Source organism: Octopus sinensis, linkage group LG11, assembly GCF_006345805.1.
Source record: "Octopus sinensis linkage group LG11, ASM634580v1, whole genome shotgun sequence".
NCBI lineage: Eukaryota > Metazoa > Mollusca > Cephalopoda > Octopoda > Octopodidae > Octopus > Octopus sinensis.
In genome coordinates this window covers 32,027,236-32,044,735 of record NC_043007.1, presented here as the reverse complement: position 1 = coordinate 32,044,735, position 17,500 = coordinate 32,027,236, and the positions used below count along the sequence as shown (strand labels likewise).

The 17,500-nt window shown below is 36.5% G+C and overlaps 1 protein-coding gene across 4 annotated transcripts in view; it reads left to right on the top strand.

Moving 5' to 3' along the window:
* The window catches only part of LOC115217521 (BTB/POZ domain-containing protein 7-like), a 94,193-nt gene that overhangs the window by 5,852 nt on the left and 70,841 nt on the right, over nt 1-17,500 (top strand). For 2 of the 4 annotated variants that reach the window (XM_036507321.1, XM_036507320.1), the window contains exon 1: nt 1-39. This exon is cut by the window's left edge and continues 103 nt beyond it. The exons of the other annotated variants lie outside the window; for them this stretch is intronic. The gene's annotated coding sequence lies outside the window, so the exon portion shown is untranslated. The remainder of the gene's footprint in view (nt 40-17,500) is intronic. 4 annotated transcript variants of the gene reach the window in all.

The following is a 17,500-nucleotide window of genomic DNA, read 5'->3' as shown; positions in this document are numbered from 1 at the left end:
GAAATCAAACGAAGTCTAGAAAGAGAAAGGCCAAATGAGGTAAGGCTTTTAGTTTGATATTCGGCAGTTATTTTAGTTCTTACAGCTTGCTCAGCAAGCTGTTTTTTTTCTTTTTTCTTTTCTTTTTTTCTTAAGACCTTTTTGGCTCCATCTAAACTAGATGACAATGAACAGGCAAATCTTATTAAAAGTGTGAAACAGAACTTGCATTGATTTGCTATTAGTCATGTAGCAACTGAATTAAATATAACAAATGAAAAGGATATGAAACATTCCTCTAAGCTTTGGTGCAGTTTAAGTAATCTCCGTCATGCTTATATTAAAATTTTAAGAAAACTGGAAACCAAATCTCAATTACTTTCAGTTTATCTCTGTAATTGTTAATGGCTTTCTTCATCTGTTTCATTTCTGTTGCGTATGAATTTTCCATTTCTCAAGACAAGTTAAGGCAGGGGTTCCCGTTCCTTATCTTAGTGAAAGTTCTAACTTGATTAACAGTTTAGAAATAGTTGCTTTTGATAATAACTTCTACAGATCTTTCTACCCCCCTCTCTCTCTCTCACCTTATCACTTCTCATAGTAAAAAATATTCCCCCAATCTCTGTGAATAGTGTTGCAGTTATCTGAGGTTATATCTTAAAATTACCAAAAACTAGAACATTTGGCAGAACTGGCATAAGCTATGTATTATAAATCTCTACATTGTTCCTCTGTTTCCTGAATTACAATGTGGCCAAAATTGACTTGTTATTGGTGATTAAAATATACCAGTAATATTCAGTTGGCTATACATCTTCTGCTACAAAAAACAACCAAAAACAAAAACCTTTGTTCCTATCCTAAGCAACCAAACAGTGTTACTAAAATTTACTAAGGTATTGTTTGACCTGTCTTGGAGGGTGGAAATTAGAAATACTGACCTGGACTGCGACAGCTTGTCCAATTCATGCCAACATGGAAAACAAATGTAAAATGACTAATAAAGGTGTGGCTGTGTGGTTAATATGTTTAAATCTTAACCCCTCTGCTTTTGGGTTCAACCTCACTGCATGGCACCTTCTATTGTAGCACTGGCTGACCAATACCTTGTGAGGGAACTTGGTATATGGAAACAGAAGGAAGCCCATGAAGGGTATCTGGCTGGAGGAAAATCTGCCTCGATACAATCTGTTCAATCCATGCCAGCAAAGAAAAGTGAACATTAAATAATGATTATATATATGTATGTATATATATATATATATATATATATATATATACATACATACATACATAGGAGCACTCCATCGGTTATGACAACGAGGGTCCCACCTGATACAATCAATGGAACAGCCTGCTCGTGAAATTAACATGCAAGTGGCCGAGCACTCCACAGACACGTGTACCCTTATCATAGTTCTCAGGGAGATTCAGCATGACACAGAGTGCGACAAGGCTGTTCCTTTGAAATACAGGTACTACACATTTTTGCCAGCTGAGTGGACTGGATAAACATGAAATAAAGTGTCTTGCTCAAGGACACAATGCATCACTGGAAATTGAACTCACAACCTTAAGATCGTCAGCTAAACACCTAACCACTAAGCCATGTACCTTTATATATATGTATCTACACACACACATATATATAATATCGAATTATGAAAACGAGTGCTCAACATTGGTGGATAGAATTTGTCTGTGTATTAAGGCTATCTTAATATCCTAACACTTTTTCAAGCTGAACACATGGCGGAATGGTGTTCACCTCCATTTTGGGTGAAACCACAGATTCTCGTGCATATGTATATATATGTATATATATATATAATATGTGTGCTGGTGGGGTGGAATGGCTGGCAAAGTGGAGCACTGCCATGTATTTAGTTCTAGTTCTTTCCTTTTGAGATCATTAAGCCAACTATTTCGTTTGTTTTGGGCTGGTTAATTTAATTAACTCTGCGCTTGTCTTACAAATTGGTGTCTAGTTGCTAGTGCGAGAAATCAATTTTATGCATAACACTAACAAGTAATATTGTTTTTTTGTTGCTGAAAATATCTGATCTAGAGTAACATAAAGTGCTGTAGTTTTTCTGCATTGATCTTTATTACTGGCATTTTTTTTTCCCTGTGTCCCTGGTGAGATATTTTACACTGTTGGAATTTTGATGTAGACTCAGGCATGGTTCTGTGGTTGAGAAGCTTGCTTGGCAAACATGTGGTTTCGGGTTTAGTCCCACTGTGTGGCACCTTAGGCAAGTGTCTTCGACTATAGCCCTGTGCTGACCATTGCTTTGCAAGTGAATTTCATAGATGGAAACTGTGTGGAAACCCATAGTGTGTATGTGTGTGTATACATGCCATTGGTCACTTTGAGTTATTTCTCTTAGCTCATATTTGCATATATGCAAATGAAGTGAGTTCATGGCTTGCAGGACGGCCTGCTGGGCTTACCTTGGATCATAGGGTGACCTGCTGTGCTTCAGGAGACCTATTGAGTCAAATACGTCAACATCAAAACAAAAATCAAATGGAAATTGTAGTTGTGATACCCGTGCCGGTGGCATGTAAAAAACACCATCCAAATGTGGCCGATGCCAGTGCCGCCTTGACTGGCGTCCGTGCCAGTGACATGTAAAAAGCACCAATTTATCATGGACATTGCCAGCCTCCTGGCCCCTGTGCTGGTGGCATGTAAAAGCACCCACTACACTCATGGAGTGGTTGGCATTAGGAAGGGCATCCAGCTGTAGAAACACTGCCAGATCAGATTGGACCCTGGTGCAGCCTTCTGGCTTCCCAGACCCTGGTCAAACTGTCCAACCCATGCTAGCATGGAAAACGGACGTTAAACGATGATGATGTGTCTGTGTCTTTATTCCCACCACCACTACTGCTTGGCAATCAGTGATGGTTTGTTTATGTCCCTGTAACTTAGTAGTCCAGCAAAAGAAATAGATTAAGTACCTAACTTTTAAAAAAAGAGGGGTGATTTGTTCAACTAAACTCTTTGAGCCAGTGCTCCAGCATGGCCACAGTCCAATGACTGAAACAAGTAAAAGATAAAAGATGAACCTTTTGTTAATGCATTAGTGAATAAAATTCTATCAAAGGGTACGTGTGTGTGTGTGTTACCTAAAAGTAATTGGAGACTGTGCTAAATGAAATGCAAGCATAGATAGAAGTTTTGAGTTCATACAGTGCATACTACTCTAGTAATATCTAATCTCAGAAACACAACAGTGTTGCCCCCAACTCTTAACAGCTTAACCACAGCCATACTGTGTTCCTATAGTGTCCCTAGCAACAATACAAGTTCCATGTAACTCCAATAAATCACATATTATATACACTATATACAAGGTGGTATCAAAAAGTTCCCAGACTCGTTATGTTTAATAAAAAATAGCTTATTTACCTGAGTTTTAACATCATCTCCTTTGAAATAGTCACCTTCCACAGCAATACATCAGTCCCAGCATTCCTGTAGCTTTTGGAATCCGGCCTGCAAGTCATTTTCCATAAGCAAGTTGAGGACCGTCTGTGATTTGCTCTGGATCTCGACAATGGTGTTAAAATGGTGACCTTTGAGCTGCCTTTTCATCTTGGGGAAGAGATGGAAGTCTGCAGGTGCTAAATCTGGCAAACAGGATGGGTGTGGAAATGATACCATGTTTTTGGCAAGAAACTCACGAGTGAGGAGAGCTCGGTGACAGGGTGCATTGTTGTCGGGAAGAATCCAATTCTGTGCACTCACAGATCTGGTTGCTTTCACCAGATGTCCCCCCTCAAATGCTTCAAAACATCACAGTAGAACTCTTGATTGACGGTCTGGCCCTGGGGGGATGAATTCTCAATGCACAATACCACATTTCTGGAGGGGACGCTTATGGCAGGTCTTCCAGATTGCTCATCGGCTTCCAAGGACTTTCTTCCACTTTTGGCATGCTCGTGCCATCCAAAACATTGTGTATGGTCCATTGCCTCATTGTCATAAGCTTACCAAAGCATGCTCAATGTCTCTGTAGCAGACTTCCTAAATTTCATGGCGGCTCTTTGTTCCTGTCCTTGACAAAATCACAGACTACAGCATACACATGATCACAAAAACACAAATTTCACAACTTGCAAAGTAAACAACGATGTCACTCGGCATACTACCTCATTAAGGTCACTGCTAGCTCTCACTGCACATGCAACCTTGAGTGTGCTGCCATTTGTTGGCATGCTACGAAACTAGTCCAATATATATATACACACACACACACACACATATACATAAAGACTGTCCAATTTGGTATATTTTTAATTCCATGTTACACATATGTTTCATTACAGTATAGGAAGTACACCATGAATATTCTTTTCTACTCTAGGCATAATGCTCGAAATTTTTAGGGAGGGGACCAGTCAATTAGATCAACTACAGTACGCAACTGGTACTTAGTTTATTAACCCTGAAAGGATGACGGGCAAAGTTGACCTTGGTGGAATTTGAACTCAGAACGTAAAGACAGATGAAATGCTGCTAAGCATTTTGCCTGGCATGCTAATATTTCTTATTTCTTTATTGCCCACAAGGGGCTAAATATAGAAAGGGCAAACAAGGACAGACAAAGGGATTAAGTTGATTACATCAACCCCAGTGCGTAACTGGTACTTAATTTATTGACCCCGAAAGGATGAAAGGCAATGTTGACCTCGGTAGAATTTGGAATCAGAACATAACGGCAGACGAAATACTGCTAAGCACTTTGCCCAGAATGCTAGCGTTTCTGCCAGCTTGCTGCCTTACACCATGAATATTATTACCATTATAGTAACAATAATAATATAAATTCATAATTATATATATGTAGAGAACATGTAGAGGATCTCCAAAACTGACTCTTCAGACAAAGATTTTAAAAATTATAAGCTTTTATTGGGAAGAATTTGCTATAAACAGATATTGTAATTTATCAGGAATATAGAGTGGCAGAGGGAGAAAAAGAATAGAGAAGAAAAGATAATAAAATAGAAAGAAAAAGATGAAACTAGGAAAGGAAATGGATGTAAGAAGAGAATAAAAATTTATTTACTTGTAAGATATAAAGATAGAAACAATTATAATGGATTTTTGTTAGAATATTCAAATTTGCTTCACATAGAAAATTATGTAATATACATGTATATACATATGTACATGCATCTATATTCATAAATTTATGATCAGATTTAATTTATTTCCTAAATTTTATTCTGAAATATAACAGTCATAAAATATATATATATATATATATATATATATATATATATATATATTTTATGACTGTTATATTTCAGAATATATATATGTAAGTGTGCGTGTGTTCCATGTTATGCATATAGAAAAGTATTTATACAAAGGGATATAGACATTTAAATATTATACAAGATTTAATGTGTGTGTATACACACACACACACACATCTATTTTCATATTGGATGGAATTCAGCTTGGATTCTAACCCCGTATATATATATATATCATCATCATCATTTAGCATCCGCTTTCCATGCTAGCATGGGTTGGATGGTTCAACAGGGGTCTGGGAAGCCAGAAGGCTGCACCAGGCCCATATATATATATATATATATATATACATATATATACATACACATACTTATGTACATGTGTGTGTATGTATATACATAAGAAAAATATTTTGCTGTATATGAAGGTTAAATTGGTTTCATGTATGAATAATATATTGAGCATTATGGGTTCAATTTCTAACCTAAGCACCAGATTGATATGCACTCTTCTTCAGAGTTAGACTTATTAAAATGTTGTTAGTGTTTTTGGTGATTATGGAAACTGACAGTTTTTGTTTGCCAAATTCCCACTTGGTACAGTTTACCCTTTTCTGGTAATGGGGATAAATGTTTCAATTATAGAAGAGACGCAGAAGTTTGCTTTCCGACCACAGGATTATGAATTTAGTTTCACTGTGTGGCCCCTTGGGTGAATGTCTTCTTTGCACGGGGCCAACTGAAGCATTGTGTGTGAATTAGGTAGATGGATTTGGAAAAAGACCGTTGTGTGTATGTGTGTGTATTTATATGTGTGAAGGCACATGACTCAGTGGTTAAGGGCATTGAGCTTACGATCGTGAGGTTGTGAGTTCAATTCCCAGATCAGGCTGTATGTTGTGTTCTTGAGCAAGACACTTTATTTCATGTTGCTCCAGTTCACTCAGCTGTAGAAATGAGTTGTGACGTCACAGGTGCCAAGCTGTATGGGCCATTGCCTTTCCCTTGGAAAACACTGGTGGCGTGGAGAGGCGAGGCTGGTATGCATGGGCGACTGCGAGTCTTCAATAAACAGCCTTGCCTGGACTTGTGCCTGGGAGGGTAACTTTTTAGGTACAATCCCATGGTCAGTCATGACCGAAGGGGGTCTCAGCATTTGTATGTGTGTGTGTGTCTCTTGGTCTTGACATTGCCTCCTAGTAGCAAATGTCATACAAGCAGTGTTAATTGTCTTTCCTATTTTGTGTGAGCATGTCTGGCCGCAGGTAAATACCACCTGTTTTGATAACAGTAAAGGTTGGCAATGGGAAAGGCACCTGGACATAGAAAATCTGCCTCAGTAATTTCCATCGAACCCATGCGATCATGCAAAAGTGGACATTAAAATAATGACGAAACCTACTAAACAGTATTTTTTTTTTTTTTTTGTTTAAACCACTAATAAATAGTTTAATACAATATTTGTGCCATCACCAAACTTTGTCTCCTCCGTACCATTATGTTTCTCTGTTATTCATTATTAAAGTAGTAACTCGGATCTTATAGATATTATTCATGAGAATGTATATTTGATATGGACAATCTCCCGACGTATTATAAAGAGAGTTGATTTGACTTGTGTTTACGAGTGTAGTTGCTTTCATATAAGAATCCATTAGCTTGCTTGAACCTTTGTGCTGTATCAAATAATCAATCGGAAAGGTGGAAACACACATGAGTAAAGTTTGTGAGTCATAGTGTAATGGAGTAGTGTATGATACTAAAGCTGATTCAAATTGGTTTTGCCACTTGTTATTCTGTTACAGCTACCATGATTATTATCGTCATCATCACTATCATCATTATAATTTGTTTTTTACTTCAAAAGCAAATTATGGTTGTTATTAGTGATATGGATGGATTGAGTGTTTATTCTGTGTAACATAAAATTTAAATATAGGAACATTATTGATTTTTATCTGAATAATAATAATGACAATAATAATAATAATAATTTCAAGTCCATTTGTCCATTTCTGAACCAGCGAGAATACCTCTACTTGATTGGCTGGCATGCAAGAAATAGCAGTCTAATTTCCCTCGGATTTCACCCTAACTCCTTGGAAGTGTAAGGTCAGGTCGTCATCATTTGATGTCTGTTTTTCCATCCTGGCATGGGTTGGACAGTTTGTCTGGAGCTGACAAGCCAAAGGACTGCACCAAGCTCCACTGTCTGATTTGGGGTGGTTTTCGTGGCTGGATCCCCTTCCTGATGCTGACCACTTCACTGAGGGTACTGAGAGTTTTTCATGTGGCACCAGCAGCAGTGAGGTCGTTCCATAAGTCGCAAGCCCAAAGCCCTCAACTGGGGTGGGGAAATACTATTGAAGGAAGTGGTTTTTATGCAAGGCAGTAAGAAGTTAAAGTAGGATAGAGGGACCAGAACAAGTGTATTACTGTAGAGGAGATACATAATTACTAAAGTTGGAAAAGAGAAATGAGGAAGTCTGACTAAAGACAGTCATGGTTGGAAGGCTTTCGATTATATTTATGTTCAGTCATGGCTGACCTGGACCAAACAAAGACTATTCCATTCAATCAACTGAGAAAAAGTTAACAATACTTTTGTAATCTCTAAGTAAGGAAATGATCTTCTTAATAGCTTTTCAATTGTGTATTTGTATCTCTTTTGCAGGGGAAAAATTGTTGTGACTTCCGTATCACTTTGACAGAGAATCTCTTTTTTAGCTTTTACTTGTTTCAGGCTTTGGACTGTGACCATGCTGGAGCACTACCTTGCAGGGTTTAGTTGAACAAATCAACCCCAGTCCTTTTCTTTTCAAGTCTGTACATGTTTTATCGATCTCCAAACTGCTAAGTTATGGGGACATAAACAAACCAACATTGGGTTGGAGTTTACAAACACACACTCACACACACACACTCTCTCTCTCTCTTAATAGGCTTCCATGAAGTTTCTGTCCATCAAATCCACTCACAAAGCATTGGTCAGTCTGGAGCTGTAGTAGAAAACACTTGCCCAAGGTGCTGCGCTGTGGAACTTAACCCAAGACCCCGTAGTTGCAAAGTGAGCTTTATGACCAAGTCTGCTGAGAATGATAGTTGAGTGAGTGGAGGGCGGTGGGGGTGGAGAAAAAACTTGTTTAGATGTGATAGAATTTAAAGTGTAAAATAAACATTTAAAGAATGTTTGTGACGCACAGACATTATATATAAACCATTCAATGGAAGATACCTGTGGATGATTCAAAGTAAAAAACACAAGAACTTGATGTTGGGCCACAGGCTAGGGTTGAAAAAATACACTTTGACCTACTTAAAAGTCAAGTGCTCTCATTTCAAACTTAAACTTAAAGTCAGGATGAGATCAACCATAGAGTAGTTTTTATAGCCATATCAGATTTCCAAGTCTCCTCCTCACATTCTTTTCCCTCAAAAAGTATGGTAATCTAGCAAAACGACATCAACCAAGCCTACATACATTTGGTCTGCTTTGAACCACATCTGCAGATGGTCCTTGAATACAGTTGCATAGACTGCTAACCAGTTGAAAAAATAAAAACTGGATGTAAATGCAATTGCTAGTTTTCTGTGCAACAGAAGCATGCGTTGGACAAATTTAAACGAAATATGGTATATAAGGGACTGTAGAAATATAAAAAAAAACCCCCAAATATGTAAATGTACTAATCTCTGTTGACAGTATATATATATATATATATATATATATATATATATATATATAGGCTTTCAGTGCAAATGGTTTTTTTATAAGGCACCGTTTTTACAATCCTGTAAATAATAATAATGGTATTTTTATATAAGCTTAATGCTTATGGCGATCACCATGCAGTGACTAAGGAAAATAGTCTAATAAAGGGGCATATAAGCCCTCGACAGAAAAAAGAAGGCTTTCCCATGCTGATAAGAAAGCCTTTTTTCGTTGAGGGCTTATATGCCCCTTTATTAGACTAAATAAAATGAAGTAGCATGAAACGATCATACCAAATTACCGCAGATATACTTGTTGCTTATTTTGATTATATATATATATCACACTCTGAAACAAAAAGTGTCGCTGAAGAGGTCACAGACGTGTGATGAAATATTTCCAGACAATGGACAGACATTAAAATAATAAAATTACAACAATAAATGATTGAAGAAAAAAAGAAATATAGTGTGTGTGTGTGTATTTATTTGGCAAACAAAAAAAATAATGATGAATGAAAAGACCATCCCGAAGTACAACAAAATATATATATATTATAGATAAGCACAAACGGAATAAACTGAAAATATGAAGAGGATCTGGCAACATTCTGCATGTGTGTGTGTGTTTTCCATTTGTTTTGTTTGTGTTTATAAGATACTGTGTTTTCGGAACATACTATTTAATGAAAGCCACTTATTTTGTTAACATTCTGTGAATTTATATATATATGTATATATATATATATATATAGTCTAATATATTTCATTATATTACTGCTCCTGATATGAATTTTTTTCATACTTGTTGAGCTGTCTGCCAAAAGTCCTTTACATAATGAACTATTCTTGCAATTTGGTATGAATCATTTCTAATATTATTAAATTTGTGTCTGTTGGTTTTGAGTGAATTGGTGCACATTCCCTTTAGTATTTATTATTTAGTGGAAGATAACTCCACGTGAAGAGTTAACTTAGCCATTCAATAAACACTGATTGATAAATTAAACACCAACCTAAGTACTAAGGTTGGTATAATTATTCAAAGGCTGCAATCCAATGATTGAAACCACTAAAAGAATTAGATAGTCATAGTTTTATTTAATGAACTGACATTCATATCTTCATCTAAGTAGTTTTAAAAATTTCTGGCATTGATGCCAATACCTGCTGACTGGCTCCTATGCCGGTGGCATGCAAAAAGCACTATCCAAATGTGATTGATAGCAGTAACCCCTGACTGGCTCCTGTGCCAGTGGCACATAAAAAGCACCATCCGAACATGGCTGTTGCCAGTACCCTCCGTGCCAGTGGCACGTGAAAAGCACTATCCAAACATGATCAATGCCAGGCCCACCTGACTGGCTCCTATGCTGGTGGCACGTAAAAAGCACCCACTACACTCTCAGAGTGGTTGGCGTTAGGAAGGGCACCCAGCTGTAGAAACATTGCCAAATCAGATTGGAGCCTGGTGCAGCTGCTGGCTCTCCAGACCTCAGTCAAACCGTCCAACCCATGCTAGCATGGAAAACGGATGTTAAACGATGATGAGGATCTGAAGTGATCTGAAAAGTTCCCAGTCACTATTTAATAGATGAATTTAATAGCTCATAGCAACCAGTTGTATGCAACACAGACAGCAAACAGAAATAAAATATTAACAGATTGGGGGGGAAATAATCACAAAATTAACACGGGAAAATGTACAAAGGGGGCGATCAAAAAGCAAGAAAAAATACAATGAAGAATAATGGTATAATTTTTGCAACATTCTTTTTAATTATTGAGAGCCATAAACATGCTTTCTGGATACAATAGACTGACTGAATGGGCATTTATCATTGCTAGTTGCTGTTTTTAATAGATTGAATAAATATAAATTTCTCTCAAATAAATTGAATTCTTGGAAAAATTAGCATACCTCCATTCGAGTAAATCTGTATGCTTTGAATTCACACACAGGCACACACACGCACTGTTCGTATTGAGGACTTTATAGAAATGATAGAAGAATTAAATTTCATAGTATGGTGTGATAAGAATAAAAGAAATGGTATTATGTGGTTTTAACTATTGATGAGATTGTCTTTATGTAATCAACCAGCAGAGAAAAGAATGGTTAAATTTTTATGGTGAATATCTTTACTGGAGATAGAATTAAACTAATACTTTTAAAATAGAAAAAGTGATAGTTTATTTCTGTTGTGCCTTGGGAGAGTCATGATGCCAATAATAATAATAATAATCCTTTCTACTACAGGCCTTCATTGGCCTATGACCACAACTGGTTCCAACTGACTGGTCATAAGTAGGCCTATAGGCCTACATAGCTTTGTTTTATATTCTTACATTCTTAAGATGCTTTCTCAGGTAAAAGTCACACACAGCATTCTGTATTATACCATTATACTGGCGTTATTCAAAAGTTTGGAGTCTCAAGCAGTTGTCTTATAAACAAATATGAGGTTGCTTCAATGTCTCTGTGACAGGATAGTCTTCCAACACAGTGGCAGTCGATAACCAAACCTAGGGAAGCATTTGTTAGCTGACATCATCTGTAGACGGGTTAATTTCTAAGAAATTAAATCCATTAGATTTCAACTGAACTATTTATTTCGATCCGTTGTATGTTGATGAAGACCTGTATAGGTACAAGGCCTGAAATTTGTTTCACTGGTACTTAATTTATCGACCCCTGAAAAGATGAAAGACAAAGTCGACCTTGGAGGAATTTCAACTTGGAACATTAGTGATGGGTGAAATGCCACTAAGCATTATACTCAGCATGCTAACGATTCTACCTGTTCACCACTTTGTGCTGGCTCACCAATTATAATAATAATAATAATAATAACATATGCACAGTTTCAATTCTATTTCTTTTTTTATTAGTCAGTTGATTAAATATCCAACTAATCAATTGTTTATTTAACGTGTTGGTTAAACAGTCAGTTGGTGTGGTCATTCATCAAAGTTCTTTTGTTGCCATTTGCAACCAGTTCAGTAAATCACGATGTCCCAAATACAGACTGAATACAAAAACATAATATGACAGTTTATTATATATTTTAGAAACAAATAAGGTATGGCTGTGTGGTTAAGAAGCTCGCTTGCAATCGCACTGCTTCTGGTTCAAGCCCATTACACATCACCTTGGCCAAGTGTCTTTTACTATAGCAATGGTTTGACTAATGCTTTGTGAGTGAATTAGGTAGACAGAAACTGTATGAAAGGCGGTGAGCTGGCAGAAATGTTAACATGCTGGGTGAAATGCTTAGTGGTATTTCATCTGCCATTACGTTCTGATTCCACCGAGGTCGACTTTGCCTTTCATTCTTTCGGGGTCAATAAATTAAGTACCAGTTACGCACTGGGGTCAATGTAATTGACTTAATCTCTTTGTCTGTTTTTGTTTGTCCCCTCTATGTTTAGCCCCTTGTGGGCAATAAAGAAATAAGAAACTGTATGGAAGCCTGTCACGAGTGTGTATGTGTCTGTAGTTGTCTCCACCACCACCACTTGACAACCAGAGTTGGTTTATTGACATTCTTGTAACTTAACAGTTTGCCAAAAAGACACATAGAATAAGTACCAAACTTTAAAAAAATAAGCACTAGGATTGATGTGTTTGACTAAAAACTTCAAGGCAGTGCTCCAGCATGGCCGCAGCCCATTGGCCAAAGCAAATAAAAGATACAAAGACGTAATTCATTGTGCGTCGGTCATCTTTTCCTTTGATTGGCTCAATTTCCATGCTTAACAGTCAACAGTTTGTGGAGTCATTAGCCACATGAAATTAATCCTGTCCAAAAGTTATCATTAGACATCATGTTGGGACTTGTGAGTGGTTTGATCTCCGAGAATGTGTTTTGCTAAAGGAATACAGCTCTCAAAAGAATGCTTTGATAATATTAATTTATAGTGTCAGTGTCCTGAGGCAATTTTCAGTGCAGTTTCTATTAAATGAAAGGTCTTTATTTATAAAACTATATCGTAAAGAAAATAGCATAAGCCACATTAAGCTATGTTGTATGAGGCAGTTTGGAATAAGAATTGATTTTGTCTTTTACAAATTTAATCTGGTTTCCACAGGCTTTTCTCTGTAACACAGATCAAGAAGCTATTGACAGAAATTTAAAAATAACTGGTAAAAGTAATTTGATTGATAGTAATAAAGATGAAAATGTAGTTGTTTGTATAGAATAAGCATATAGAGCCCTTTCTTTGATCATGTTATTGTGTGGTCCTCAAATGTTTGTAAAAACCCTTGGTTCTAGTATCAAGAATCAGCACTATAACAGTTGTTGTTTAAAATTAGTAATTTCAAGTTGATGCAAAAAAGTCTATGTGGTCGCTCAGCCTGTTAGAAATAGCAGCCAAGACACCCTCAAATTACACCCTATCGTCTTTCATGACGGAACGGGTGCGTTATATAGTGTAGTCCTACCTACCTAAAATGATGAAGAGGCCACAACTGGAATGCTTTTGGTTATAGGTTTGATTGATCAGGGTTGACCTGAAGCTAAATAAATAGACAACTTGATGGTTTGTTTGAAGAATTAATAATATTCTTTCAGTGTTTTATTTTGCAACTGTAAATGGTTTGTGCTTAGCAAGACTCTTTTATGTATAAGATGTTGGATAAAGCTGAAAGAAACTATATGTCTTAGACTTGGAAAATTTATCAAAAATGCCATATATTATGACATATTTACTGTGCCGGTGGCACGTAAAAAGCACCCACTACACTCTCAGAGTGGTTGGCATTAGGAAGGGCATCCAGCTGTAGAAACACTGCCAGATCAGACTGGAGCCTGGTGCTGCCTCCTGGCTTCCCAGACCCGACTCGAACCGTCCAACCCATGCTAGCATGGAAAACGGAGTTAAAGGATGATGATGATGATGATTAATTGCTTCTTAAATAGAAATGAAACTTGAAATTTCTGGGATGTGTGTGATTTTTGCAAGCCTTGAAAATGTAAGGGAAGAGGTGGGAGCTACAAATGGATATCAAGTAATGGACTGTGTTAATTGAGAACTGTATAATAGTCACCACGTCTGGCATAGAATAACATCAGTGAAAAGAAAAGTTAATGTAGAGAAAATAAACATAATAAATAAGTGGGAAGGTGTATGTGAAATGTAGAGTGTAAAGCTTTAGAGCAGGTATATTTGGTCACACACAACTGGTAATAGTAACAAGATTTGTGAATATATTGAGAGAGAAAATGAAGAGTGTAAAATGCAGGTTAATAAAACAGATGGGGAAAACAAACATGAGTGGAGGAAACAGGAAAATAATGTAATTGATAGTAGCACTGTATGACAATAAGAAAATATACGAAAGCTGGCTGAAGAAGGAATCTTTAGATTGAATTGGTTCAATACGGAGAGGGATTCTCAGATCAAACTATCTTAAGGATCAGGGTCATATTGTGTAAAAAGTCACTCAACTTTTACTAAAACACATTTGCACTTTGCTCAGTGCTGAAGCTCAAAAATATCTTTGCCATCTGTTTAGTAAGTCAACTAAGCAAATCAAGCAAGTGTATATTTAATTTTGTTGTGTTGATCTAAAGAAGCCCTTTGCCAAGGTTTTCTTTCTTTTCGTACGCTATATTTTTACAAGAGGTACAAATAAGGTTTAGGGTAAGAAAGTGATGACGAATCAAAAATACATGCATGAACTGACAGCATCGGTTGGTTGGGTGGTGGTGCTGTGCAGGTGGATGCTGTGGGTTGGGGGATGCGGGCGACTTTGATTCGGTGGCAGGAAACAATCATATTATATTTCTTTATTGCCCACAAGGAGCTAAACATAGAAGGGACAAACAAGGACAGACAAACAGATAAAGTCGATTACATCGACCCCAGTGCGTAACTGGTACTTAATTTATCGACCCTCGAAAGGATGAAAGGCAAAGTTGAACTCGGCGGAATTTGAACTCAGTACGTAACGATATACCGCTAAGCATTTCATCGCCTTAGATACAAACTGAAGAAGACTTGAGAAGCTTTAGGAGAATAAATTCCATGGGATCAAGATATGAGGGGAAAAAATACTGGATACAAGCCGAGTGATGTTGGCAATGATATAGGAAAAATATGTGACTGTTTCCTCATTTTTTTTGAAAGATAGAGAGTAACTTATTTTCAGCTAAATTAGTTCAGTGACTGACGTGGCTTGTCTAGAAGTGCAAAGCAGTGATGTAGTGTAGTTTTTAGCTAATAGTGCTTGAAATACGAGGAACTCTTTCTCTAGGTGCATAAGGTAAGAGGATGGCAGTGTACAGCAGATCCTGTTGAGGAGGTGAGATGGTGTAGGTTTGTGGGTGATTGCATAATTTCCTCTCTGGTTTATCGTTGAGCTTGGGAGGAAAAGCAGAGCAGTGGTTTGTGCCCTACAGAGAGAAGCAGAAATGGTTTCATCATGGATATGATAGAGGCATTTGAGAGAACGGCCAAAACTGAAAATGAAATCTTCTGTAAATATTAAAACAATAATCATTGGTTAGTTGCATAATATGAGGGGGGGGGGAGAAGTGTGCTACTGCCAAAGCACTTAGATATTTCCTGATAGTATCAATGCTACATGGCACTGACTGAGATAGAGAGAGAGAGCAATATTACCAGAAGGAACTGAAATTCTTAGTTGATGACTGATGAATGGAGGCCCTCACTGCAAGCTGTATGAGTCTAAAATATGTTGAGCTATAATTTAATATTTTCGTCTTGCATCCAAGCTATGCAATGTATCTCTGGAAAATATTTTAGGTTATAAAGCGTTGGCTTTTTGTCCCTCTTGTATCAATGTACTTTGATTTCTATATTTTCATGTCTCAAAAATATCACCACAAGCCCTATATGTGAAGTTGGGCCTATATTACATGCTTTAATTCAAGAAAAACTTTTTCCTGGAATATGTGTTGCTGAAATTAGGGTGTGTCTAATATGCACCTTTTATGCCATCAAGTGCAGTAATTGGTATTCAGCAGAGTGTTTATATCAAAATAGTACATTTCCTATTTTCAAAATCAAAATCATAAGAATTATTAAAATCTAAAAGTTAAATCTAGAAATTAATGATTGAAAATAGCAAAACAAGCAGTCTAGATTTTTCTCAGATAATAAATTGTAAAATAATTTTTGCCAGACTGTAGGAAAATAGAAATCAGTAATAATTTGAGAATGCGGTTTGTAGAGTGACCTGCATGTGTATAAAAGGTGAAATGTGCTTTGCAACAGATTGGTTGTGGATATATCTAAATTGTTTTTGTCTTTGGTATGCTAATTCACTTAGTATTGCATTTTGTTTATTAAAGAGAAAGAAACCTGGTCTGCAACCACATGCACGCAAATGGTGCCAGTATATGTTTTTTTGATGCACTTTCCCTGATTGATTAAAAATAAAGTTTTCAAATCATTCTGATCTAAATGAATTGCTTTCTGCATTTCTCTTTTACATTTATAACCGAAAGTTTCATTGGACTGTGTTCTGAAATAGCTCTTTGATATTTATATATTCCTTTGTTTTTCAAAATGTTTATGGCAGGAAAGGAAATTACACTGGCAGCTGTCTGTGTGTATTAAGTATCTGGACTGTGTAGTTGATAAATCTCCAACTATTTACAGATTCAGATTCTAGATGTGAAATACAAAATATATTAACTGTAAACTTGTGTATAAACTTGGCAGCTGATGTTACCAAATTTAGAAACATAGTTTAATGAGTTTTAAGAATTTAATCTATTGCAACTAGTTATGTATTGTGTTGTTAAATTTTCTTAGTCATTATTTTCTTTTTGATCCATCTCCAAACTAAATTTTTTATCCTCTTATGTCATTCCTATTTTTTATGCTTGCTTGAGATGCTGGGTTTTAAAAAATTCAGATATTTGTATTATTATGAATTATAGGTGCTAGTGTATTACTAACACCATTAACTACTTTGGTATTAACATTCAGTTTAGTAGAAAATTATGTGAATTTACATTAATATTCAAGACAATGTCATTAACAGAATTTTATTGGGTTGTCTGGAAAGTTTGTGCCGATTTATAGTAGCTTACCTTTTGACTTATTTTAGAACATGGTTGGGTCCATAAAATAGGATTTGACTACACCTCCATTTAGAGCACAGTTTAAGCTATCTTTTCATGGAAGAAGGTTTCTATTCCTATAACCTGTGTTAATTTTGTAACCCTTTAAAATGGAAGATAAGAAAGTTCATTTTTGGCACTTGATGCTTTGGGAACCAGACAAAAATTGCTGCAGCTTGGCTGGGATGTGTTACCCCACCCTCCATATTCACCAGATATTGCTCCTTCGGATTTCCACTCATTCAGGTCTCTGAAGAATAGTCTTAATGGTAAAAATTTCAATTCCTCGGATGACGTAAAAAGATACCTTGATGAATTCTTTGCCATGAAACCACCTCAGTTCTGGGAAGAGGGTATTTTCAAGTTAAAGGAAAGATGGAGACGCATTGTGCAATAAAATGGTTCATATTTGGTTGATTAAAAATGTAATGGCAGGT